This window comes from Sus scrofa, chromosome 7 (genome assembly GCF_054392235.1).
Source record: "Sus scrofa isolate SSC_HxYL_T2T_F1_AM1 chromosome 7, Sscrofa_HxYL_maternal_Yorkshire_Landrace_v2.0, whole genome shotgun sequence".
Classification (NCBI taxonomy): Eukaryota; Metazoa; Chordata; class Mammalia; order Artiodactyla; family Suidae; genus Sus; species Sus scrofa.
In genome coordinates this window covers 33,843,900-33,871,644 of record NC_139389.1, presented here as the reverse complement: position 1 = coordinate 33,871,644, position 27,745 = coordinate 33,843,900, and the positions used below count along the sequence as shown (strand labels likewise).

Here is a 27,745-nt window from a genome sequence, read left to right as displayed (position 1 = left end):
TATGATCTCATGGCTATCATCTTTGACTTTAAGCTTCTTATATGTCATTTCTCAGGAGTGTGACGTTTTAAGCATGATTAAAGTTTTATGTATTTTGCATATGGAAAGCAATTCATTTTACTTATTATTTCTCATTTTTAATGATTTCTGCTTACTCATTTCTGATTTTTATGCTTCTGAAAAGTGCCATCATATTTTCTCATTTTTTAATATTTTTAAGTTTTTATTTCAGTATTTAATTATCTGTTAGTCATTTATTTTCATGCTTGCATAGTCCTTCATCCATTACTCCTTCCAAATCCCTATTACACTATCAATAATTCATTGGAGATTTTAAACTCAGTTTATTATTGTTATTTTTCAGTGTATTTCACATTTTTAGTATTCTCATGACATTTGCATTTTGTACACAGTTACAATTATTCTCATTTTTAATAACATTTATTGCTTTCAATTTTACTAGCAATGCATGTTCACTGCAGAGAACTAGCAATAAGCAATACATAAAATCATAAAATAAAAAAGAGCAATCACCTATAATCCCCACCCGCTAGATATAACTACCATTAGCATTTTGATACATTTCCTCCCAATGTCTAAATATTTTTTAATTGACCTGCAACACTGTATTAGCTCCAGGTGTAAAACATAGTGATTTGATATTTCTCTATATTGCAAAATGATCACCATGATAAGCCTGGGTACCATCTGTCACCATACAAAGATATTATAAATGACTATATTCTTCATGCTGTACATTTCACTCCCATGGCTCATTTATTCTGTAACTGGAAGTTTGTAACACTTAATCTCCCTCACCTATTTCCCTTCTCTCCCAACCCTTCCTATCTGTCAACTACATATTAGCTCTCTGTATATATGAGTCTGTTTCTGTTTTGTTATCTTTGTTCATTTGTTTTGGTAGGTGAAATCATACACTATTAGTCTCTCTGATTTATTTCACTTAGCATAATACCCTATAGATCCATCCATGTAGTCCAAATGGCAAGATATCATTCTCACTTATGGCTGAGTAAAAGTCCATTGTATGTATACATATACCACATCTTCTTTATCCATTCATCTGTGAGTAGGCATCCATTAGGTTGCACCCATGTTTTGGCTATTATAAATAATGCCACCATAAATGCTGGGATGCATATAGCTTTTAGAATTAGCATTTTTGTTCTCCTTGAAAAAGTACCCAGAAGTGGAATTTCTGGGTCTTATGGTAGTTCTATTTTTTAATTATTTGAGGAACTGTCATACTGCTTTCCATAGTGGCTCAATTTGCATCTCCACCAACAGCGCACAAGGGTTCTCTTTTCTCTACATCCTCATCAATACCTGTTATTTGTTGTCTTTTTGATAATAACCATTCTGACATGTATGATGTGATACCTCACTGTGGATTTGATTTGCATTTCCCTGATGAGTAGTGATGTTGAGCATCTTTTCATGTTGGCAATCTCTACATCTTCTTTGGAAAAAGATAATTACAGTGATTTAAACTTCATTTTACTTTTCTGTTTCAATTTTCGCTGCTTACTTTTTAATAAAAAGATATGTTTACAACATAAATAAAAACCAATTCAGCTGGTAGAGAAATTCTAGATCACAAGTTTTCCCTTAAAAACATAGATGTTGTTTCGCTATCTCCTTGATTTAAAGTGTGGTGGATTTGGGGTTGAGCAAGTTTAATGTTGCTTGAAGCTGATAGATTTATTTCATCTCCTGACTGAACGCTATGGGACTGTTTCTCTGACTTCCAAATTCAAATATTTCACTAGATTTTGCCTTAATGTTAGTGCCTTTTCATTTATACTTTTCTTATTCCAAGAAAGATCTGTCAATGTGTAGATTCAAGTCTGACTCCGGCTCGCAAAATGTACTTCCTTTATTTCTTTATTCCTTACTATCTTCTTTTAAAAATTATTTTATGAAAACAACAATCTATATTCAAGTTCTACTCTCAGTTCATTTTTTTAATCCCCAACCACCAAACCTTTCATGGAAATTTTAATTGCCTTCATTAGATTGATCTCACACTATAACCTTTATACTTTATAATGTAGGTTTTTATTATGTTACTGTATGCTTAATTTTTGTAGATCACACAACTAATTTCCTTTGTGTGTCTGCCTATTTCTAAACAGGTTTTCATTCTTCCTCTATTCTTTTTATTAACTTTTGTCTTTCCTTTTAAAGTTATCTTAGAAGCACAAATCTGTAAATAAGGTAGCTGTCTCACATCTACAGCTACATGGGGTCCACGGGTCCTGCGATGCAGGTCATTTTAAATGCCTTAAAATTTTAGTAGTAAGAGCCCAAGTGGAATGTATCTTTCTCTTCCAAGAGTGGTCTCACCTTCTGAAGGAGTTTACCAGAATTCCCTATGCTAACCTACTTCATCAAAAAAAGCTTTCAAATTTGGCTCTTAGAGAGCCCATCAATCTATATACCATATCAAGCATAAATTCCTGAAATGTTATGGAAAACTTACAGTATTTTTTCCTAGTTGCCGGCATTAATTCTGGGTTTCTCTATTATTTTGTCATTCAATCATAATGTAAGAGGTAAAACTAGAAATCAATGTTTAGGTAATCGCTTTATCTGAAAGTCCTTCAAACAGATTTTCAATGAAATGTTTTGCAAAGCTGGGAAGAGTAAAGTTAAATTTACAGAGATTTCATGTCATTGATATTGATCTATTTGTCTTATCTGTGTAACTCTAGCATCAAAAAAGACCACTGTCACCAACAATCTGTTTTTTTAAGGGGTATCATCCCCCTTTTGGCTACATTTTTCACTCAAAAAATTTGGGAATTCAGCCCATCTAAATAAATAAGCTCAATCTCTCCCACTTGCCATGATGATTTTAGGAATGAGCCACACAAATATTTATTAATAGTTAACAAGCAAGTCTCACTTCTTTCACTGGTGACAAGGAAAGCAACCTCCTCAAAGTCAAGTACAGTCACTGACTACAGAATCTTCTCTCTAGGGCTCACTCTACTCTCTGTTATACAGTTTTCCAGAGGGAAGTCCCTTTCTCCCTTCTCATGGGGTCTGCTCACCATTCTGTACCTGCAGGAACACTGGACTCCTGCCACTTAGGCTGTTCCTACAACTGACATCCATCATTCTCTGCCATAGACAGACTCAAGATAATATGAGATCTTTACTTAGTTAATTAGACATCCTTCCTCCATTCAAACGTTTCCCAACATAATCCACTGAAGCTGCCTCTACCTGACAAAGCTCAGTTTTCAGCAGTTTTGTTTCAAACACCTTCACACACAAAGAATATAAAAGGACAACTGAAATTGCCTCAGATGATGTGACTTTCCATCTGGTTAGCTCCATAATCTAGTGTAATGTCATATTCCTGGATGACATTATTACTGGATAATTCTCAAAAATTATCCAGAATCCACACCATCACAGTTGTTTCCTCTACCAAAGACACAGTTAATTCCATTTTTCTTCGAAGTGCTATATCTTAAGTGTCCTTCAATGCTGCTTAGGACAGGGGAGAATGTCTTCACACCCAGGTCTAACCTTGATTCTACAAAAACATCCATTTTGATTTTTCTTCATTTATACATAACCATACAGCACTTAGGAACATTTCTTAAATTTAAAAGAAAAAAAGAATAACTTTAGCTTGAACAAAATGAATCTAATTATCATTAACTAATTATAAAGAAAAAGTCAAGGGCCCATTGAAATCCTTTCTCCCAAACGACATACACCTTCTTAAAAAGGCTAATTTTAGAAGATTTTCCATTGTATTATAAATTGAAAACGTTTATACATGCAAATAAACTGCATCAGCCTTTAATGGTAGTTTTAACTCCAACTGAACATGACGATATCTATGAGATTTAAATGGTGAAAAAATTAGTCATTATATCACATTACATGCACACAGTATCTTTATTTCTAGATAGCTTCAAACTGTAAAACTGGGTCAGAACAGAGAAAATGGGTATTATTGAACAGGAATATATAAATAGGTTTGCTGAGAGAAGTAAGCCTTACTGCTAGTACAACAGTACCAGCTGTTACTGTAATTTTCCACTCTGGTTCCTTAATATCTCATGGCAAAATGGTGTTATGAAGTCCTATGCTTTCATTTTTAAGAATCTTTATCAAGGAGTTCCAGTCATGGCGCAGTGGTTAACGAATCCGACTAGGAACCATGAGGTTGCAGGTTCTATCCCTGCCCTTGCTCAGTGGGTTAACGATCCGCCGTTGCCATGAGCTGTGGTGTAGGTCGCAGACGTGGCTCGGACCCCGCGTTGCTGTGGCTGTGGTGTAGGCCAGCGGCTACAGCTCCAATTCGACCCCCCTAGCCTGGGAACCTCCATATGCTACGGGAATGACCCAAGAAATGGCAAAAAGACAAAAAAAAAAAAGAATCTTTATTAAAAAGTAACAAAAGGAGTAGCTTTCAGTCCATCAGCATCAAATTCTTCATGAAAGTTCTAATCTTACAATGCTATAAAATTCTAATCTTACTTTACACTTTGATTATGTATGATATATCCTCTGCAAAATACAGAAGACATTGGGGATAGAGTCAATATACCAGTGCTGTGCTAAGAAATGTTTAAAACCAGTTTTCTGGAGGGAGAAGGGGAGGGAAGCTCTGATATAAATTGTTTGCCAATTGTTGTGGTGTAAATATTTCTGGATCTATCTTTCAGCTAGAGTTCTGGGTGCAAAATAGATGCCACTAATTAGATGTACTTGCAAAATATTTAGAATGGGAAAAGTGAGCCACAGTTTCCTCCACTGTAAAGATAAGTTGTAAGGATATGAGATATTCCTGCAAATGATCCCACTCTTCCCACTCCAGGTCACTGGATGCCCAGAGTCAATTATGACAACAGCAGGTGCAGCTCCCTAGTGTCTGGATCCCAGATTCCTAGGCTGTTCATGAATGTAGTAGTGCCCACAGCAATCCTAGAGGAAGCATGAGAAGATTCTGGTGAGTCAATTCTGTGATGCTCTGGGAGTTTTTCCTGAAGAGCATAGAATCCACGCCCTTCAGCCCCTCCACGCATTGTGTAAATCCTTAATTCCCTGTTTTAAGCTTTTTTGGCTTAAAACTTGCCACACAAAGTGGATTTTTGCTGTTGTTGTTGTTGTTCCCGTTTTAGGATTTAGACAAGTTCAGGACAGATGAGGAAGGCACAAGTGATATATCTTTATATTATAAAGACAATAATCTGTGGAAATGTGATAAATTCATTTGAGTAATAAAAAAAAATAATCTGTGGGAAAGATGCTAATCCAAAGTAAGGGTCAATACACAAGACTGGTTCAAGACAACACATTGATTAGAGAGGATCCCAGTGATTCTCACAGAGCCTTTCTTCCCTATCACTGAGGATTGTTGTCTGAACCCAGGGAGAGAGGGAGCTACCGGCAAGCAAAGGTAAATGACTGCATCACTGAAATTCTGAGTATTACTGGTGTACACACCAGAAAGGTAGAGAAGAAGAACCTTCCGAGTTTTAGGTTACACACTGTAGCTGTAGAGTCTGTGGACCATTGGCTCTCCCGGCGCAGGAAGGGTTTTCCCAGCTCACAGGGCAGCTGCTGCTGTGCCGCTCTTTGGCACTGAATTTTCAGTAGGGTGGTTAAATAGCATGTTTGGCAAACCCAGAAAAACCCTGTAGCCATCATATCGATGGCTTTGCTGCTTAGAGTTAGGGTGCTGGGGGGAGCAGGGTAAAGTCATCCCAAGGCAGAAAAAGAGTCTGGTATCTTTGAGAAAGAAAAGAGGCAATGAGGTCCACGCACAAATGCCCACGCATGCACACACACGCGCGTGCACACACACACACACACACACACAGCTTTTGTTGGCATTCAGTCACTCAGATGAGTCGCCAACAGTTTGTTTGTTTTGTTTGTTTTGGTTTGTTTTTTTGTTTTTGAGCATATGTAACCAAATCATTTCAGGAGAAAAAGAAAAAATGGCAGATGGTTACTGGACCAAAACATCCCACTCTTAGATGGTGTTTAGCCACCTAAAGAATCCAAGTAATAGTTTTAGTATTGGGAAACACAGTCAAATAAAATATGTTTGTTAAAAATACAATCCTATAAAGAAGATGTGGAAAGTATACAATAGAATACTACAGCCATAAAAAAGAACAAAATAATGCCATTTGCAGCAACATGGATAGAACTAGAGATTTTCATACTAAGGGAAGTAAATCAGAAAGAGAAAGACAAATACCATATGATATCACTTATATGTGGAATCTAAAATATGGCACATATGAACTTATCTAAGAAACAGAAACAGACTCACAGACATAGAGAACAGACTTGTGGTTGCCAAGAGGGAAGGTGGGTGGGATGGAGTGGGAGTTTGGGATTAGCAGATGCAAACTATTATATATAGAATGGATAAACAACCAGGTCCTATTGTACAGCACAGGGAACTATACTCAATATCCTGAGATAAACCATTATGAAAAAATCTGATAAAGAATGCACTACAGGATCACTTTGCTGTACAGCAGACATTAACACAACATTGTAAATCAACTACACCTCAATAAAATAATTTTTTAAAGTATGATTCTATACTTACGTCCAGGCTTACGTGGCCTGGTATTAAGATTATATAAAGCAGGTAAGGAGTGTCCTGCGGTGATATGAATGTGTGTTATCTTCCCATCTAATCTGGCCTATAAACTCCTTCAAGTTCAGCTAAGAATTCTACACAATATCTAGCACAGTGCCTCTTCCATAATAGACAACAAGATATGTGGTAAAGGAGTGAATAACTTTTACCTTTATACATTTTCTCTTCTACCAAACACTCACACATATACAAACGCTGCCAACACCATAAATTACATTAGTTCAAGTTTGACTAGTGTCGAAATCATAACAACAGGATTTCATAAGCTCTTTGATATCAACGCTTTGTCCTGAACAAACCCAAAGAACTTTCAAATTTATCTTCCTATTTAAAATCACAATACTTGCGTCAGGTAGTAAAAGCAAGGTTGGTTAATTCCACATTACACACGAAAATTTGGTATAATATTTTAAATGATTTTTTCAATTTGTGTAGTTATTTCACTCCTGGAATAGAATTAGAGAAAAAAATTAAATAACTTGACAGTAGATTATATGCTGATTTCTCTAAAATATGCTACAGTTTGAGTGTCTACAATACTTCTGATTATGGTTTCTTTTGAAAAATATTTAGAGAGGTTAAAACGATTTTAAAGTGTGTACGTATGGATGTAGCAGAGGTCCTTTTTTCCTTTGGTAGAGTAATTAGAGTTCCCTTTTGGAAAATAAAAAACTGAGTAAATACATCAGCAATTCCAACGAGTGTCTTTAAATATTAGCTCTGCTGATTTCAAAAGAAACCAATGGTGCTGTATTTCGCCTTTATGCTCTCTAGAGAGAACAGCCTCATATAAGACATGTCTACCTTGAAGACCACCTAATGTTTTACAGCTATAATTTCTAAAGAAAAACATGACAAAAACACAGCCTAAGGCAGTACTATAAGAACAAATGTTCCTAAGTCACAATGAAAACCCTACACTTGACCAAATTTGCATTCTTTTTATATTTGCCAATAACAGTAGCCATTTAATACTGTGGGAAAATGTATATACATATATACACACATTTCTCCTTAAAATCATGTCCTAAGAAGTTCTTAAAAATAATGTTCTCTCCAAAGGGGGACTTCTGATGAGTTAGAGTCCGAGTGACAGAAAAATCTGCTAATCTCCTATCAGGCAGAGTTAAATAACAGTGCTATTAGAGACTTTGATGATTTTGGAGGAAATTTTAATAATGATATAAATCAAATGTTAGAATAATCCTCTAAGGAAACTTACTTCATTTGGGAGAAAAATAAAGTTTCACCAGTCACCATAGTGAGTTGATATTACTACAGTTGTTTTTATAAGTTGTTGCCATGACTTTTTTGACTTTGGGGCTAGATTTTACTTCAAATACAACAGATGGCAACGATTACACTTCTGTAACTTCTTTTTTTCTTGAATAACTAAACAGAGCACAATAAAATAAACAGTCTTATACACTGGAGAGTTTTATTTTGTTTCACATTTTATTAAAACTAAAAGTGAACAAACTAACTACACCAAATATAAAGCAAGACCTCCATGTATCCCAAACTTTACCCACAAATTTTAAAATATTAAATATTCTATTTTTTACTTCTCTCATGGTTTCAAAAGGACTGAAATAAAATGGAACAAAAATATTGTAAGGAAGAACATTTGAAACGTTGACAGCTCAAATCGGAAGCAAATGTTAAAAGCCTAGGAGAAAGTTCCTCTGTATCTGTCTCACGCAATACAAAATTCAAAAAACCAGATTTTTATAGAATTAAAATCTGGAAAAAAAATCTTATAATGGAATTTTTATTCCAAAGATTTTCAAATTTATTTCTTAGTATTATATGCTATCTGTCAATAGCTTGAATTTTCCTTTTCACAACCTCTCCAAAAAAAAAAAAAAAAAAAAGATTTGGGTAATTTTCAAAATTCAAACTAAAGCATACAAATAAAGCCAAATTTTGATTACAGTTCACAGAGCATATTTTAAATAAATTAATTCTATAAGGATTATTTAATAAAACTGGTATCATTAATGGGAAATATGTTCTAATGAATAGAGCACTAATTTAATGTCAGGGACCAGATTCCCATTTCTAGATGTTTAAAATGTTGGTATGTGTCTTTGAGTAAATAATTTAACTTTCATTCTTTATTTTCCCCATCCTGATAAATTAAGACAAATGTTGACATATTACAATTAGATAGGGACTTTAAAGCAACATAATAATATCAATGTTAAAACTATTAGTCATGATGATTTCATCGGCATAGATAAAAGTCTTTCTTAAATAGTGTATCGAATGGTTTCTCAAGTGCCAAATTGCCTTTTTAATGATCTCATCATGATTTCATCCTTTGGTTAAGAGCTTGAGAATTTGGTAAAATAAAATGTTCTGACTGAGCAATACCCAAAGTATTTGCCTATAAAATTTTTATTTTAAAAAGAAATCCTGCAAAAATTCAGCAAAATGACTAAGGAGATGAGCAAAACCAATCTTAGTAATGCTTAAAGATTTAATCCTTCTAGTAATAATCATTGAGACTACAAATTAATTAACAAATTTTTAAGTATTTCAGACCAGAAGCCACTGATCTTAGACTGAAGTTTCATATTCATGGCATGTCTCCTGACTATAAAAATAATACTTGATGACTATTTTTTTGTCTTTTTAGGGCTGTACCCATGGCATATGGAGGTTCCCAGGCTAGGGGTTGAATCAGAGCTACAGCTGCTGGCCTACACCACAGCCACAGCAACTTGGGACCCAAGCCGCATCTGCGACCTACACCACAGCTCATGGCAACACCAGATCCTTAACCCACTGAGCGGGGCCAGGGATAGAACCTGAATCTTCATGGATGCTATGCAGGTTTTTTTTCCTCTGAGCCACGATGGGAACGCCTGATGACTATTTTTCAAAAATTCATAAAAATAGAAAGAGTAAAAGAAAATAATTAGCATGAACAATGTTCCAAAACAAACTGCTACATTTTTACTGCATATTCTTTCAGGATTTTTTAGTTTATTTAATTTATTTTTATTTTATTTATTTATTTCATTTCTATTTACAATAGCCAAGACATGGAAGCAAACTACATGTCCATCAACAGATGAATGGATAATGAAGATGTAGTAGATACATACAGATATATACATATACAATGGACTCATCCATTTAAAAAAGAATAAAATAATGTCATTTGTAGCAACACGGATGAAATTAAAGAGTATCAAACTAAGTGAACTAAGTCAGAAAGACAAGGACACATACCATATGATATCACTTATATATGGAATCTAAAATATGATACAAATAAAGTTATTTATAAAACAGAACCAGATACACAGACATAGAAAATAAATTTATGGCTACCAAAGGGGAAAGGGGGTGGGGGAGGAATCAGTTAGGAGTTTGAGATTAACAGATACAAACTACTATACATGAAACAGATAAACAACAAGGTCCTACTGTGTAGCACAGGGAACTCTATTCAATATCCTGTAAAAAATCATAACAGAAAAGAGCATAAAAAGGTATATCTGAATCATTTTTCTGTACACCATAAGCCAACACAACATTGTAGATCAACTATACTTCAGTTTTAAAAATTAATTTTAAAAAGAATTTTATCTTTGCATCATCACAGCATCCGGGGGGGGGCAGATTTTACTTCTAAAGGTGATCATAAATATCACATTTTTTAAAAGCTTGGAGAGCTACTGGAGGAAGATGAAAGTGTCCACTTAAATACTCCTGATATAACATTGCATAGGAACTAAGGATTGCATAGGAGCCCTTGGATGGGATTTGGAGTTAGGAAATCCAGGGTAAGTTCAGGATCCTTCTAGCTCTTATTAGACATGAGATCTTGGAAATGACACTTAGGTTCCCCTTTCCTAAGTTTCCTTAAGGTTGTGAATTAATTCAATCTTTAATCCACTCCTTCCTTGATACTTTTTAAATGTGTGTGAGAGTAGTCACAGAAGAAGATAAAACAGGTCGGGGAAACAAGGAAACTTAAACAGGGCAGAGAAAACAGAGACAAGTCCACAAACAATCTGTGGGGAAAAGCAACCTGAGAGATGGCAGAGGCAAAAAATGCAGTGGGGGAGAAAAGGGTTTCAGGAGGGACAGAGGATGTCTCTGAAAAGTCAAGACAAGAAGAACACAGAAAATCATCTGTTGTCCTTTTAGTTCATTAAAGAGAGAAGCCTGATGCAGTGGAGGTGAAAATCCTACACTACTCTTTCCTGAATCTTAAAAGGAAAGAGGAAGGATGGCATCTGTTAGCCAACTGACATCTACAGTTTTCTTCTGAAGATTGGAAGAGGATCTGGGATCTTCACTTCATTTATTAGCCAGGTCTTCCTTTATTCAAAGATTCTCCAACAGAATTTGGGAAAGGTGCCCCAACCTGCATGAAGCTCCATTTTTAAGCAGTGATGTCTATCAGACCCAGAGCTCTAAGAACACAGAAGGACAGTGGTAAACCGCCTCAAAGATACGTGACTTATTCATCTACGCAGCTCCAGAAACTGTTATCTTGCCATTTTGAGTGTTCGATAAATGCTGAGAGCTTAACGTGATCACAACTCCTTTATGTCACTGTGATCAGAAAAGCTCAAAGAAAGGGTTTGGGGTTTGTTTATTTTGTTTCCATTTTAGGCAGATGGAACTGTAACTTGCTTATATTCAGAGGAAAATGAAACAACAAAAAGAAACAAACAGGAAGAAAGGGGAGATTGCGGACAGATGGAAGATTGCCAAGGAGGTGATGGAGGATGGGATCTGGGACCCAGATAGAAGAGGAATTCTTTCCACTGAAGGGGGCGTGATGGAGATAAGGATGCCTGGAGATGCAGATAAGGGTCTACGTGACTGAGGGGGAAGAGTGGAGGAGTGGAACAGGAAGGAATCTGAAGGAGTTTCAGTCCATGAAGTAGTCAGGTTATCTGCTGAGAGGAAGGAGAGGAAGTGACACAGTCTGACTCGAGCAGAGCCTCAATGGCTTGGAGTAGCTGTTGGGGGTGATAGGCTGTTTCAGATAAGTAAGTGAAAGGACCTTCTATATTATGGAGCCAGAGAGATGCACAAACTTAGGTTCTTAAGACTATATCTGTAAAGCTGGTTACAACTGCATTTGTAACTTAAATGCAATTGTAACGAGAAATCAAGTTTATTCATTTAAATATATAAAGACTTCTAAATTGCACAAGAAAGGGAAAAACTAAAATAATAAACTCGTAAAACCAGTGTGCATACAATATAACCAAAGGAAAAATGGAAACAAATACTGGGGAAAATTCTCCAACTGCATCAGAAATCAAATTTTAAGTTAACAATGTCATCATTTCTGCCTTTCAAATCAGTAAGTTGTTTTCTTCATAAAATTTGTCATGTGGGTGATACATGATCATCTAATAAAAGAAATATTAAAAATAAAAATGCCCCAGAGGAAAAAAATAATTCAAAATCACTTAAAATTCGAACGGGCAGAGATATTCACTGTTTAAATTTTGCTATTTTTGCTTTAAAATTTTTCCTATACACACACATACACACATGTATAAATGCGTGCCCACATTTAGAAATACATAGAAGTATCATATATATTTTCCTAAAACTTGCTTTTTTTACTTAATACACCAGAAATATCTTTGTGTGTTAATACCCATACAATTATTGTTAATAGACATTTACTATCCCAACATAATAAAATCTATTTAATAAAACCTCTTTGAGATATTTTAATCATTTATAATTGCTACAATTTGTTCCTGTTACAAAGAATCCTTCAAGGAACAGTTTTCTATATAACATCTTTGTGCATCTGTATAAATATTTCCTAAGGGCAATTTTTTAAACTGAAATTTCTGAGTCAGAGACTTTGCCCGTTAAACCCTGTGAAAACAACACTTTTCCTCCAGAAAAGTTAGGATAATTTCTGCCCTGAGAGCAGTGAGTAGAGTTTTTCATTTCCCTACATCTATACCAACACCAGGTACCACCATTTAACTCTTGCCAACCAAGTAAATAAAATACGCTGCTACTTAATTTGCATTCCTTTAAAAACAAGAGATTGTAACTTCTTAACTTTTTTTACTGGTCATATATATTCCTTCCTTTTCTAAATTTCTAATTTTCCTATGTCTACATATGGTAAATATTTTAATTGTAATAATATTCAGTGCCAGCATCACTATACCTTTACGTTGGTAAAGTTGTAAGTTCAATAATTCTTGCCTTAGCTAGGCCTTAGCTACACCTTAACACTGTTTAATCCATTCATTAAATTTCAACGTCAAAAATAACAATAATAAAATCATGAATTCCCCACCCAGAAACAATAATTGAGACAGTCTCAAGTGGGCACCCATTCAGTGGCAAGGAAGGCAGGTAAGGAAGCAAAGAATTAAATCAGCTGGAGAATTGTCAGAGAGGAGAGCTGTGGATCTGGTGATGGGCAGATGGAAAAGGCCTGGAAGCAAAGAGCTCAGAAGCCCACCAAGCTTTTGACCAAAATGTGTTATCTAAACAGCCAAGAATCCAGATGACAGAATTCCAGTCATGGCTCAGCAGTTAATGAACCCAACTAGCCTTCCAGAGGATGTGGGTTCCATCCCTGGCCTCACTCAGAGGGTTAAGGATCCAGCGTTGCCATGAGCTGTGTTATAGGTCGCAGGCGTGCTTAGGATCCTGCGTGGCTGTGGCTGTGGCAATTGGAGGAATTGGACCTCTAGCCTAGGCACCTCCATATGTCGCTGGTACAGCCCCAAAAAGACCAAAAAAAAAAAAATCCAGATGACAAAAAAAAGTAATTGATTGAGACTTAAAAGTTCCTATGGGACCCTAAATTTTCACTAGCAAGAGGCAGGTTTTTAAGGTATACAAGCACCCTTAAAACAGCCATCTCAGGCATGGGCAAGGAAGATGTAGAAAAGGAAAATCAATTCAGAGGGCAAAGCAAAGAGGCACCAAAAATACCGCATAAGAGGTTTCGTCCTAGAAAAGAGATCAGGAGACCAAGAGCTTTCCTCATCACCCCACATGGCAGCCTTTACGGAGAACTTCCTGCACAGATGCCAGCACTGGCAATGACCAGTGACTCTGAGGTCTTCCTGCCTTCCTTCCCTTTCCCAGTAAGACCTTTACTGAGTTTATCCTGTCCTGATCACTACTGTTTATCAGGTACAGGGAGCAGGGGGCGGCAAGGACCCAAAGGGACGACTTGTTATGTGAGCATGTAGCTTAAAGGATCAAGAGGAGGCACAGGTGGACCTGATGGAAAGGACCACAGAGCCCTGCGGTCCTGGGCTCTGGGCAGATGCAGTGACTACCTGGGATTCCACCCTGTCCCCTGAAGGAAAGGGTGAGTGTGTTCTGTGTTGCAGAGGGGAGCCCCCTGCTCTTTGGTGTTCAGAGGACAGACAGTGGCAGGCTCACCCAAAGACAGGCATTACCATCTATTTCCTACCCTTTCTTTAGGCATGGACTTTCTTTAAAAAGTTTTATCACCTCTTGAGACAGAAGGCAGGGCCCCCCGCCCAGGCAGGTGGGATTGATGTATGCTACTCCTAAGCATCACCCTAAATGTCTCTCTCTCTCCCTCTCTCCCTCTTTTTTTTTTTTTTTTTTTTTTTTTTGCTTTTTAGGCTGCACCTGCAGCATATGAAAGTTCCCAGGCTAGGGGTTGAATCAGAGCTACAGCCACCAGCTTACATCACAGCCACAGAAAGGTGAGATCCGAGCTGCATCTGCCACCTACACCACAACTGAAGGCAACGCCAGATCCCGATCCACTGAGCAAGGCCGGGGATCAAACCCACATCTTCATGGATACTAGTCGTATTCATTTCTGCTGTGCCACAATGGGAATTCCCTCACCCTAAATGTCTCTTGAACCCACTCTCCTTTCTTTTCATGGCTGGGACCAAAGGATTCTGAGATAGTCTCTTTTCTGGAAGGAGGCACAGTACCTGAGTGACTGCTGTGAAGAGAGCAGCTCCACCCACTACAGACTGCAGTGAGGAATAAACAGCTACGATTTGACACAACAGCTAATGTTCTTTACTCTGAATAATGCAAAGCAGACTGTTAGCTGCTCCCAAACTAAGTCATACCCTGTAATGAACCAAGGAAGTACATTCTACCAGAGACACCAGAGACACTTTTAGAAGATTGTTTCTGGGGGGCAAAAGTGAGAGTAGCAAAAGGAGTAATGGACTTACAACCTTGTCCTAGAGGACCAGTCACCTGTTAAAAGCAAATGACGTGTCAGCCCTGGAGAAGGAGGAGTGAGGTGGGGAATGCAGGAGGCAGCCCTCTAACACATGGGGGGCTGTCCCAGACTGGATGTGGAACATGAGCTCATGTCTTCAGACATGCACTTTTTTCTAAAAGTTAGCCCGTGCTTTGAGAGGAAAGGCAGGTCCATGGATGATATATTGATACTGGTTGGGATACTGGTTATGATACGTAGGAGGTGACCTCAGCATCCAGGACTGCTGAGCTGGGCAGACATTAGAGAAGCCAGGCAACCAATGTAGATGCTGCTAGATTCTGGAAACTTAAGGATTTACAAAGATGGATTCAGGATACCCTGGGAGGAATCTGCACCATGATTTGATCACACGATGGGGGAGGGGAGGGGAAATTTTCAGAGACATAAAAATAAAGAAGAATTGTGGAAATTTCGTAAATCTCCTCTCAAGGATTGCTTGTGGTTTAAAGCTACAAACTCATCCATTTGGGCTCGTGGCAGCTTGTCTGCCTTATGATAAGTCCTTTACTGTGTGGAATGCCAAACAGACTAATACGACAAGAGTTGAAATGTGCACACTCTAACTCAGATATACACACACAAAATGCACTTTTAAAACCCAAAGATGATGTCATGTGTCTCAAGTTTCCATTTCTACTCAGTAGATAAAAAAAATCTCAAATGCTTTCAAGGGACTTCGGTCCTTTTAGATTCAACAGACTCTCTGGGCTATTAGGAACTCAGGCTTTTTTCATTAGACAAACTCATTGAGTTTTTAATTATTCTCTTCCTCATTCTTCCGGTTTCCCTCCTAAGGGAACCTATGGTTTCAGAGGGTTAAGCTACCTTCCCCTGTAATCACCCTTAGTCATTTAGTCACTGCTTAGTCAATTAGTCACTGAGAATATTCTGCTGAGCTGTGCTTGGTCCCATCCGGTACATTTGGTCTCTGTGCTGGCATCAGCTGCTGAAGCCAACTGCTCCTCCACAGCCCCAAAACAAATTATCTGCAGCCCCCTCATATAATCTGGCTCTTTTAAGCACCTCTGTGTCAGCCAGCAGGGCCCAGGGAGCACAGGGAACTTCCAGGTGGCTGAGACAACACACTCAGTTTGTGAAGCTGTCAGACTACCATCTCAGGTTGATTTACTTAGACCTCTGCCTTAACCAGACTAAGGCACTGCCCTGCCTCGTCCTTCTCACATCACACTGATTAGGAGGTTGGGATGAACGTCTACATGCTACTATATATAAAATAAACAAGTAACAAAGACCTACTATATAGCTAGCACAGGGAAATCTACTCTATGCTCTGTAATAACCTCTGCGGGAAAAGAATCTGAAAAAGCATGGATATATAACTGATACATAATTGATTCCCTTTGTTGTACACTGGGAATTAACCCAACATTTTAGGTCAACCATACTCCAATAATTTTTTTTTTTTTTTTTTTTTTTTTAACGGCTGCGGCATTTGGAAGTTCCTAGGCTAGGGGTGGGACTGGGACGCAACTACAGGCCTTCACCTCAGACACAGCAACATGGGATCCAAGCCACATCTGTGACCTACACCAGAGCCCATGACAACACTAGACCCTTAACCCACTGAGCGAGGCCAGGGATCAAACTCGCATCCTCGCAGTTTTAACCCACAGAGCCATAAGGGGAACTCCCAATAAAACTTAAAAAAAAAAAAAAATACAGTGTAGAGAGCTCGAAATTTCCCAAAGTCTATCCAGAGATGAACAGCAAATTTGCTTTCCCAAGGTTTTCCTGTACCTTGTCTCCTCCCCCAGGGAGAGGAAGCACAGACCCTCACTTCTTATCCCTGACTTAATCCCCACTCTCCCTGTCTTCCTCTCCAGCCCCACCACCCCGCGGGGTATGGGATTTCCATTTTCTGTGCCTGTAAGACAATGATTTCCCTGATGGTATATTCTTCTTAGATGAAAATGAGCCTCCGTGTCAGAACAGCTTGAAGGGCTTCAGAAGAAACAAGGTAATGAACAATGAGTAAGCCCTAGAAAAAGGCAAAAAGAAAAAAAAAATATTCAGATAAGAAATGTTATAGAATGTAAGCAGGCTTGGAAGTCCCCAAATAATTGATATTACCTATCTGCACTTAATGAATTATCTCCCTTTTCCTTCACTCATCAGGATAAAACTTCCATTAACATCTCCTACTTTCTTCTGTTTCTCAGTACCTCAGAGAGACTTTTAATTACTTCCTAGAGCATATAGTCTCCAAATTACTCCCATAAGAATGTGAGTCATGTATAAAGACAAACCAGAAATAAATTCTATTTGGAGTTCCCATCATGGCTCAGTGAAAACAAATCCAACTAGTGACCACAAGGTTACGGGTTCAATCCCTGGCCTCCCTCACTGGGTTAAGGATCCAGCATTGCGTGAGCTGTGGTGTAGGTTGCAGATGCAGCTCGGATCCCGCGTTGCTGTGGCTCTGGCGTAGGCTGGCGGCTACCGCTCCGATTTGACCCCTAGCCGGGGAACCTGCATATGCCACAAGTGCAGCCCTACAAAAAAAGAGAAAGAAAAGAAAGAAAGAAAGAAATATATTCTATTAAATATTGAGACTTGTAAATTTAATTAAGCCATACTGGGGAACATAGGAAATCTTTTTAGACCATATTTGTATTGTATTATATTGTATTGCATTTGGGCCACACATTTGGCATATGGAAGCTCCCAAGCCAGGGATCAAATGCACACTATGCAGCAGTGAATGGACCCACTGCAGTGACAATGCCAGATCCTTAACCCACTGCACCACAAGGGAACTTCAAGATCACGTATTTTAAGAAGAAACAAAAACCCTGCTTTTATAACTAATGACAAAGTAATGCTCAAAATATTAACAATGATATTGACATTGATGTCTAATGCATTGAATCAAAGAACAGACCAAAATATCAGATGAGACAACACATTAGAGAGACAGAACGCTTTGCTCTACTTCATTCATGTCTCCCCAAGGTTGGAAGCAACCCCTAAAATTGAACAACTTTTCTAAAATTTTCGGCAGTTTCACATCACCTTAACACTTCTTATTTTATATTTAGGTAAATATTTTTCCTTCTCCGGTTTCCATATCTTTTGAACACACAGGCCTCCTCCAAGAATACTTAAACAACAGCTGTAAAATTCATTCCAGTATCATTTATGGCTTTGAACTCAAGCCCATAAACCCAAGAAACCTAAAAGTAGACATTATTTCTTAGAAATACAGGCTTACTCCTACAAAAAGATAGGATAAGTAGCACAATCTACCATGAGATATGCCAATGATCTAAAAACAACCAAGTAAATATTTTGTCCTAGCATTGTTTTTATAAGTACCTGGTATTCTAGTTAGGGACTATTGGACCAATCAACAAGGTGTTTAATGGGCTTAGTGAAGTGCCAATTATGTGATAAAATGCACATGGTGGAAAAGCTTCTCCAGACCCTCCTTCCTCCTGGACAGACACACAAATCTTGAGCTCATGCATTTGTATCTAATATTATTTACTGAATGACTGACTTGTCTTTTGCTTGTTTTTTCCTCTTTACAAAGTTAGCACATGTTTATTGTAGAAAACGCAAATAATGTAAACAGTATTGCATATCAATACATATAAAAATATGAGTATCTGCATCTCTAAAACAGGGGTTTTAATGGGACCTACTTCAAAGGTAGCTGAGAAGATTTGATGAATTAAAACATATGAAGCACTTTCAACAGTCTAGAGTTTAGTAATTGTTCAATAAATGCTAACTGTGATCAATATTATCAATATTATTGTTAATATCATTACATCCAGAGTACCTAGGGTAGTTCCTAAATAAAATAGGCACTTAATAAATATTCAGTGGGGGTTGGGGAGGGAGGGTCTGGGAGTCTGACATTAGCAGATGCAAACTATTACATATTGAATGGATAAAAAACAAGGTCCTACTATATAGCACTATATTCAGCAGGAAATATAGCACTATATTCAGTATCCTGAGTACTGGAAAAGAATATTTTAAAAGAATATATATATGTGTGTGTGTGTGTAACTGAATCACTTTGCTGTACAGCAAAAATTAACACAACATTGTAAATCAACTATACTTCAAGTGGAAAAAAAAATGTTCTGTGAATTCACGGTTGAATGAAAAATGGGCTGGTCATGAGCCATTTGGCTCTTTATCAATGATGACAATTCCCAAGAGTGTCAGGATGGCTCCCAGCTTGGTCCAGAATTCCAACCATCCAGAGGTCAAGTTTGAGTAATTCAGCTTCTAGCTCTGTACACTTGTGTTCTAAGACAGTTTGAGTGATTCTCAAGGCATCCAAGAAACTCAGGTTTTACTTGAATACTGTATGTTTGCCCAGGATGCATGAGAATAAGCAAGGGTGCCATTCCAGCTCTGCGACCTCACAGCCCAGGCCTCGGAAGAACTGACGCCCGATGATCTGTTTCCTTATGCGTAAAATAACGGAGGTAACACAAGAGATTCAAAGTACAGGGATTGCAATGGATGTAAAAGCGAGGATTTCCTCCTTTTACGTGCATCATAGAAAGTAACAATTCTCATCCCTAAACAGGTGGGGACCAGGCAGAACCAGAATGGATCTGTTCACAGTCACACTCTGCCAAGCCTCTCAACTGCCAATCAAGGGGAGGTGTCTAATTCAATCCAGTCACAAGAACACTTGATTAAACCAAGCTTCTGCGCCAGGAGGGAAGGGAAGTCTGCAGTGACAGGACACCAAGGCTCATACTGTCAGGCTGTCATCAAAATGCACCCACCTTGTCTTCAGCCTGGGCTGTCTGGAAGTGCCTTCATATCAGACCTCTGCTGACCCTGGGTCGCTGCCAAACACTCACCTCTCGGACCATCCTTCCTCTTCCTGTATGGTCATCTCTACACTGTTATATACAATCAATTTTTCCACAATTCTCTTCACAATCAACTACAGTTGACCCTTGAACAACACAGGTTTGAACTGCACTGAGTCCACTGATAGGCACTTTTTTTTTGCCAAATACATACTACAGCATCACCCATGTGAGATTGGCTGAATCTGAGGATGCAGAAAGGTGTGTACAGAGGGCCAGCTGTAAAGTTATATGCAAATTTTGGACTACACAAACCCCCATGTTGTTCAAGGGTCAACCGTATTTGTTTACTGGAGATCTTCATTCTGTTTTTTTAAGACATTTTATTGGAGTATAGGTGACTTACAATGTTGTATTAGTTTCAGGTGTACAGCAAAGTGAATTGGCCATACATATACATACATATCCAGTCTTTTTCAGATTCCTTCCCCCAAATAGGCTATTACAGAGTATTGTATAGATTTCCCCAGGCTATATAGTAGGTCCTTGTAATTGATCAACTTTGTATGTAGTAGTGTGTACCTATCATTCCCAACCTCTCAATTTCATTCTATTTAAACCAAACTCATCTTCACTGTCAGCCCTTCCCAATGTGCTCAGCACCTGCATTCTCTAAGGAAAATCCAGCTCCCCAGAGACAGTTCCTGCCACAGCCTCCCTGGGTGGTGACTTCCCTCCCACAACCTTGTCCGTCACTACTCCACGTTTACGTACAAAGTCTTTGCTCCTATAAAGTTTACTGCTGCTCTTCCAGTCACTTGACCAGGATAGTCCTATATTCTCCTAGATATTTTGACAGTAAATTCCTGGACTTCCTTCCTTCCCACCTGCCAAGTGCCGAGCTGGCCACACTGTAAAGGTAGATCTCCTAACTGTGCTTGGATTTACTCACTACCCTCGCTCAGTGACCTCATCCTACTATCACATCCTCCTCCCAGGGCTCCAGTTATCACCGCCATGCCCAAACTCCCAAGCCTATTTCTCTGTTCCATATGTTGTGATTCCCAGCCCCATAGATGTTTCCACTGAAACATTCTACAGGCAGCTCACATTCAAAGGCTGAGAAATGAATTTATGCAGCCCCATACCTTTAGTCCTGCATCTCAGTGACTGGCCTCACCACCACTCAGCTGCCAAGTTTAGTCAGTAAATGTCTATCATCCTGGCAGGTCCCCTCTTAGCTCACTTTCCAAATCTGAGCAGCCACCAAGCTCTGAGAACTGCATTTCTCAATTCTACCCACTTCACTGAATCACCTGACACTGCCTTAGCCTGAACTCAAATTCTCCATATGCACTGCTAGAATATCCCCACGACCAGCCTCCTTATGTCCAATCCCTTCAAACCTTTTCCCCGCAGTGCTAGGAGGATGCTAAAACTCACATTGGCTCTTTCCATTTTCCTGCTTAAAATCTCCAATGGCTCTTCTAAGTTATATAGAAAATTCCAAACTCTTTAGGATGGACTAAAAGAGTTGGCCACCTCCATCCCTCACTAGCCTCATGGATTCACTTACATCTTCCAAATATGCCAAACACTTCTCACCTCTAGACCTTCCAACAGGCTACCATGAATTCCTCTTCCTCTTCCACCAATGTCTTGCTAATTCCTGAAAGGTGTTTCAGTGTTCAGGCTGATTCAGATTTTACCTCTTCAGAAAACTTTTCCCAAGGCCATCATCTTCTCCCACATCTTAGACCACTTCCCCACTCTGGGTCAGATGCCTCTCACAGCAGCCCCCTAGAATCCTGTGCTTAATTCTAGTACAGCAATACCAGATTGTAATGAAACTGTCTCTTTGGTTGTCCTTACCACAAACTCTGTCCCCTTTTCAACCTAAAGTGTCAGTTCCTTGAAGTCAGGATTTGGCTTGACTCATGTATCCTTAGCATCCAGCCTAACACTTGGTACCTAAATATTTGGTGATGAAGAAAGAACAGAAGAAAAAGGGAAGGAGGGAAGAAGGAGCCTGGGTCTCTGGAGCAGCTGGGTCTGGAGATACTCCCAGAAGTCCCTGCAGACGGATCAGACCCACACAGGCCCTGATCAAAACCATCAGGAGAGATCAGGGGCATCATCAATAGTTAGGATATGAATCAAAAAAAATCCTTTTAGGATAGCTAATTATAGGTACTTTATTGGGCAAACAGTGCTACCCCTTCTATCATGTTCACAGTGTGATAAATGCTACTCCAAGTTCCCTACATGTATTACTCAGTTCGATTCTTACAACCACCCAAGGCAAGCCACACTATTATGATATTTGTTTTGCAGAGGATGAAATGGAGGCAAGGGGGCTCAGGATGACATTGGCAGGTGAGAGTCTCACTTGGCAGCCCATACCCCTCACCTCCTCATGGCCATGCCTGGATGTATCGTTTAATGACAGTCGTTCAGGTGGCATCACTATATATTACTGATGTCCACAACTCTTTGTGAAAACTGTTTTATTTATTTTTTTTTCTGGCTGTGGTGTGCTTGATATAGGAATCTCAGTTTCGAGACTAAGAACTGAACCCAAGCAGTGGTGAAAGTGCCAAGCCCTAACCACTAAATCACCAAGGAACTGCCTCATATTTGTTTTATAACATGAGCAAAATAGCACACACACACAAATACACAAAATCAAAAACCAGCTTAGAATTGCAATGATGGTGAAAGAATTTTTCATACTTAGAGCAGCCAGGGCCAGGAGTTAAAGTTAGGAGTGTCTAAGAATTAAGGATGAAGTATTCAATAGGGAGCTGTGGCTGGCCCCTTCCTCGCCCACCAGCTAACAGACTAATTGTATGTTCTAATTTAGAGCCCTCCAAGAGCACAGATGAATCCTCACCCATGGCTCCTCCCTGCACATGAGCCAAAGCATGAGACATCAGTACTCTTAGAAAGCCAACAAGTACACACAGCCTTTCCAAGCAGCTAGTCCAACCTCTAAGAGTCTATGTTAATTTTCCTTTAGTTCAAATCGCTTTCTTTACTGCTACAAGCAATCAAGAAGTGCTATGTAAAAGAAATGGCATTTAACCAATATTTTTACCTCCAAGTATAAGCAAGCTCATCTGATTTTTTCCCAGAACTACATTTAATGACTGATTACATGGTAAATGCTCCATTTTTATAGCAGATTTGTAAAATCTATATTGCATTAATAATTGCCTTTAAATTGTCTTTCTATAATGAATGGAAAATATTATATTCCTCAAATGTTTGTCATGTGCTTTGTAGGGAAAACTACTAAAGATTTTGGAGATTATAAAGCACTTCTTATAACTTCTCAGGGTCACCTTACACAGCCTGGTGGCTCAGTATAAACTCATCCACTGTCAGACCATTAGCAATTTTAATGGCAGATTGCATGGAATAATTTTTGAGAAAGCTTGAAATAAATCTTTAAAAATAAATACTTCTACAGGTAAATAAACATTAAATATGCAAACCGATGAAAAACAAAACTTATTTCAACTTTAAACTGTCTATCACATGGGAAGTACTACATGATTTTTGTCTGCCTCCTTTTCAGAAAACATTTTTGTTTTTTCTAAGTTGTTCTTTGGTTTCCAAAACTTTGGATTTCTCTCTCACTGCATGCACTCCTGCAAGGATCCTGTAGAGACCCATAAAAACATTCTCTTGTATCCCAGATGGCCCTCTCTTTTTGTTTTTCATTTTTTTTTCTAGAGGCAATACTACTTAATAGCTGATGGTTAGCAGTCCCTCCACCGAGTGGACTGTTTTTGGTATTTCACAGAGTATAATTCTCCAAGGAACCATGTTTAAAGAGAAACACAATAGCTACCTACATGTATTTTAGTAGAAAACTCCATATTCGCTCAAGTCCAAATCATGTTTATTAATGAACATCCAAGAAATATTCAGTTTAGAAGCTCTACACACACACACACACACACACACACACACACACACACACACTCGCACACATTTAATCCATGACATTAATTAGGTTTGTCATTAATTTTTACATATGGAAGGATTAAGAAATAAATTTTAAACTGCGAGTTAAAACAGGGCCAGATCTTAGAAAAACCAATAATCCCAAACAGCTTCAAAGCCTGAGTCCAGGCCTGAGTAACCACAGCTCCAGTCACTGACTCTCTTTTTAATGTAGCAACAGGACAGGGCTGGCCTACAGGATTCCTCTCCCAGAGCACATCACATGACCAGCTTCACTAACCTGTTTTCTTTAATCACCCACCTGCTATCACCTATAGATGGCAGTGTAGCTAAGTGCCCACTATGGACTGACCTGTGTCCCCCCCACCCCAAATTCATATGTGGAAGTCCTTACCCCCAGGACCTCAGAATGTAACTGAATTTGAAAGTAATTAAGATAAAAGGAGGTCCCTTCAGTGGGCCCTCATCTAACAATGACCACTGTCCTTGTAGGAAGAGGAGACTGGGATACAGACATCAGACAGCACAGAGGGAAGGGCATGTGAAAACACAGGGAGAAGATGCCATCTACAAGCCAAGGAGAGACTCAGGAGAAATCAACCCTGCCAACACCTTGATCTCAGACTTCCAACCCCCAGAACTGTGAGAAAATCCATTTATGTTGTGTAAGCTACTCAGCGTCTAGTATTTTGTTATGGCAGCCTGAGCAGAATGACACTGAAATAAATCTGTTTGACTGGATTCCCAGAGCATCACATAACAAGTCTCATTACCTATTTTCACCTACCCAGCTAGTCATCTGCAAAAGGCAACAAAGTTAAGCCGGACTTGAGTCCAGAGCACACGTACAGCTTCAAACAATAGGAGCTAACTGATTAAGAGGAATCCACAAAATATTTTTGAAAATCAAAGACTGGGCTCTCTCTTCAGTAGTTAAGAATTTCACATAACCCCATATGAAGAGAAAAAATAGTAAAATAATTCATCGTATTTCCAGTGAGAATATTGTCAACAGTAATACTGGCAACACCTCCATTTTCATCTATGTTTTCTGTTTCTTACAGATTATTTGTTCTTAGTCTTGATGAGTACCTTGTGTGAGAGAGTCTCTTGTTTTAACAGTGCCTTCTAGCTCCCCATGTGTCTACTGCAATCCCGTCAATAACTGAGATGACTGTTCTGATAACTCTGTATTTGCAATGGAAACTTCAACTCTTCAATTACTAAGAAAATATCTTCATAATTGTACGGGATCAGAAAAGCTGTTTTAGCACTGTAAAGTCAAATCCATCTCATTTACTCATATACAGTTGCTTAGCATAACCTATTCCCAAGATCATGAAAAGAAAGTCCATTAAATACTCAGTGCTTTCCAAGGCAGAGTGAAAAGTGGTTCAGTGAATCGTGAGAGACCCCTAGTGGCCTTTTCAGGTATTATGAGAAATCCATCACTGAGATAACACTTTGTATCCCCTGGTGCTTGTTAGCATTTGTGTTAACCAAGGGATACCAAGCACCAGGGGATACAAAGTGTTATCTCAGTGATGGATTTCTCATAATACTGGTAAATGCCACTAGGGGCCTGGTGCTTGTTAGCATTTGTGTTAATCAAAGGCACTTGAAACCCACAGCAAATATAATACTTAATGGAGACAAGGTGAAAGCCTTCCGGCTAAAATCTGGAACAAGACAAGGATGCCTACTCTCACCACTTTTACTCAACAGAGTATTGGAAGTCCTAGCCACAGCAATCAGACAAACCAAAGAAATAAAAGGTATCCAAATTGGAAGAGGTAAAATTTTCACTGTATGCAGATGACACGATACTATATACAGAAAACCCTAAGGACTCCACACAAAAACTACTCAAACTGATCAACGAATTCAGCAAAGTAGCAAGATATAAGATTAACATTCAGAAATAAGGGAGTTCCCGTCATGGCTCAGTGGTTAACGAATCCTTCTAGGAACCATGAGCTTTCAGGTTCGATCCCTGGCCTTGCTCAGTGGGTAAAGGATCTGGCATTGCCGTGAGCTGTGGTGTAGGTCACAGACACGGCTCAGATACTGCATTGCTGTGGCTCTGGTGTAGGCCAGTGGCTACAGCTCCAATTAGACCCCTAACCTGGGAACCTCCATAAGCTGCAGAAGCAGCCCTAGAAAAGGCAAAAAGAAAAAAAAAAGAAAGAAAGAAAGAAAAGAAAAGAAAAAGAAAAAAAGAAATCAGTTGCATTTCTCTATGCTAAAAATAAAATATTAGAAAAGGAATGTAAAAACACAATATCTTTTAAAATCACACCCCAAAAAATTAAATGCCTAGGAATAAACCTGACCAAGGAGGTGAAAGACTATAAAATATTAATCAAGGAAATTAAAGAGGATTCAAAGAAATGGAATGATATCCCATGCTCCTGGGTTGGAAGAATTAGCATCATAAAAATGGCCATACTACCCAAAGCAATCTACAGATTCAATGCAATCCCTATCAAATTACCCATGACATTTTTCACAGAACTGGAACAAACAATCCAAAGATTTATATGGAACCATAAAAGACTCATAATTGTCACAGCAATCCTGAAGAACAAAAACCAAGCAGTACTTCAGGCAATATTTCAAAGCTACAGTAATCAAGACAGTGTGGTACTGGTATCAAAACAGACATACAGACCAATGGAACAGAACAGAGAACATAGAAATAAACTCAGACACCTACAGTCAATTAATCTTCAACAAAGGAGGCAAGAATATAAAATGGGGAAAAGACAGTCTTTTCAATAAGTGGTGCGGGAAAATTGGACAGCTGCATGTAAATCAATGAAGCTAGAACACACCCTCACACCATGCACAAAAATAAACTCAAAATGGCTTAAAGACTTAAACGTAAGACAAGATACCTAGAAGAGAACACAGACAGAACATTCTCTGACATCAACCACACAAATGTTTTCTTAGGTCGCTCTCCCAAGGCAACAGAAATAAAAGCAAAAATAAACCAATGGGGCCTAATCAAACTGACAAGCTTTTGCACAGCAAAGGAAACCATTAAAAAAAAAAAAGACACCTACAGAATGGAAGAAAATAGTTTCAAATGATGCAGCTGACAAGGGCTTAATCTCTAAAATATACAAACAACTTATACAGCAAAAAACAACTTAACAGCAAAAAAACCAACAACCTAATTGAAAAAAATGGGCAAAAGACCTGACTAGACATTTCTTCTCCAAAGAAGATATACAGATGGCCAACAAGCACATGAAAAAATTCTCAACATCCCTGATTATTAGAGAAATGCACATCAAAACTACTATGAGGTACAACTTCTCACCTGTCAGAATGGCCATCATTAACAAGCCAACAAGTAACAAATGCTGGAGAAGTTGTGGAGAAAAGAGAACCCTCCTACACTGTTGGTGGGACTGTAAATTAATACAACCACTATGGAAAACAGTATGGAAGTAACTCAGAAAACTAAATATAGAACTACTATACGACCCAGTAATCCCACTCTTGGGCATATATCCGGACAAAACTTTCCTTGAAAAAGACACATGCACCCATATGTTCATTGCAGCACTATTCACAATAACCAAGACATGGAAACAACCTAAATGTCCATCGACAGATAAATGGATTAAGAAGATGTGTTATATATACACAATGGAATACTACTCAGCCATAAAAAAGAACAAAATAATGTCATTTGCAGCAACATGGATGGAACTAGAGACTCATACTAAGCGAAGTAAGTGAGGAAGAGAAAGATAAATATCACGTGATATCACTAATATCTGGAATCTAATATATGGCACGGATAAGTGAACTGTTTACAAGTAAGAGGCTCACCAGTGACACCAGATTAAATGCAAGGGAATTTATAGAAAGGATGCAGGAACCTCTCACAACTCTAAGAGTAGGACTAGAATCAGCGTCTTAGATACAACTGGAACCTGTCATCTGAATGCAGTCAACCTGTCCGTCCATCTCTTTGCTTGGTCCCTCTCTGGCCATCTCTTTCACTTCTTCCCTCTCTATTCACTTCTCCAG

General features: G+C 38.5%; 1 protein-coding gene and 1 long non-coding RNA gene across 5 annotated transcripts in view; one reads left to right on the top strand and one right to left on the bottom strand.

The window, feature by feature from the left end:
* Positions 1 to 27,745, top strand: part of TAP1 (transporter 1, ATP binding cassette subfamily B member) — a 682,515-nt gene that overhangs the window by 432,206 nt on the left and 222,564 nt on the right. The window lies entirely within an intron of this gene.
* LOC106504373 (uncharacterized) overlaps positions 1 to 27,745 on the bottom strand; it is a 66,851-nt gene that overhangs the window by 9,627 nt on the left and 29,479 nt on the right. For 2 of the 4 annotated variants that reach the window (XR_014809907.1, XR_014809909.1), the window contains exon 4: positions 16,786 to 16,920. The exons of 1 other annotated variant lie outside the window; for it this stretch is intronic. This is a non-coding gene — a long non-coding RNA (uncharacterized LOC106504373). Of the gene's footprint in view, positions 1 to 14,257; positions 16,506 to 16,553; positions 16,921 to 27,745 lie in introns of those variants that run through there. One more of the 4 variants, XR_014809908.1, reaches the window with a different exon arrangement.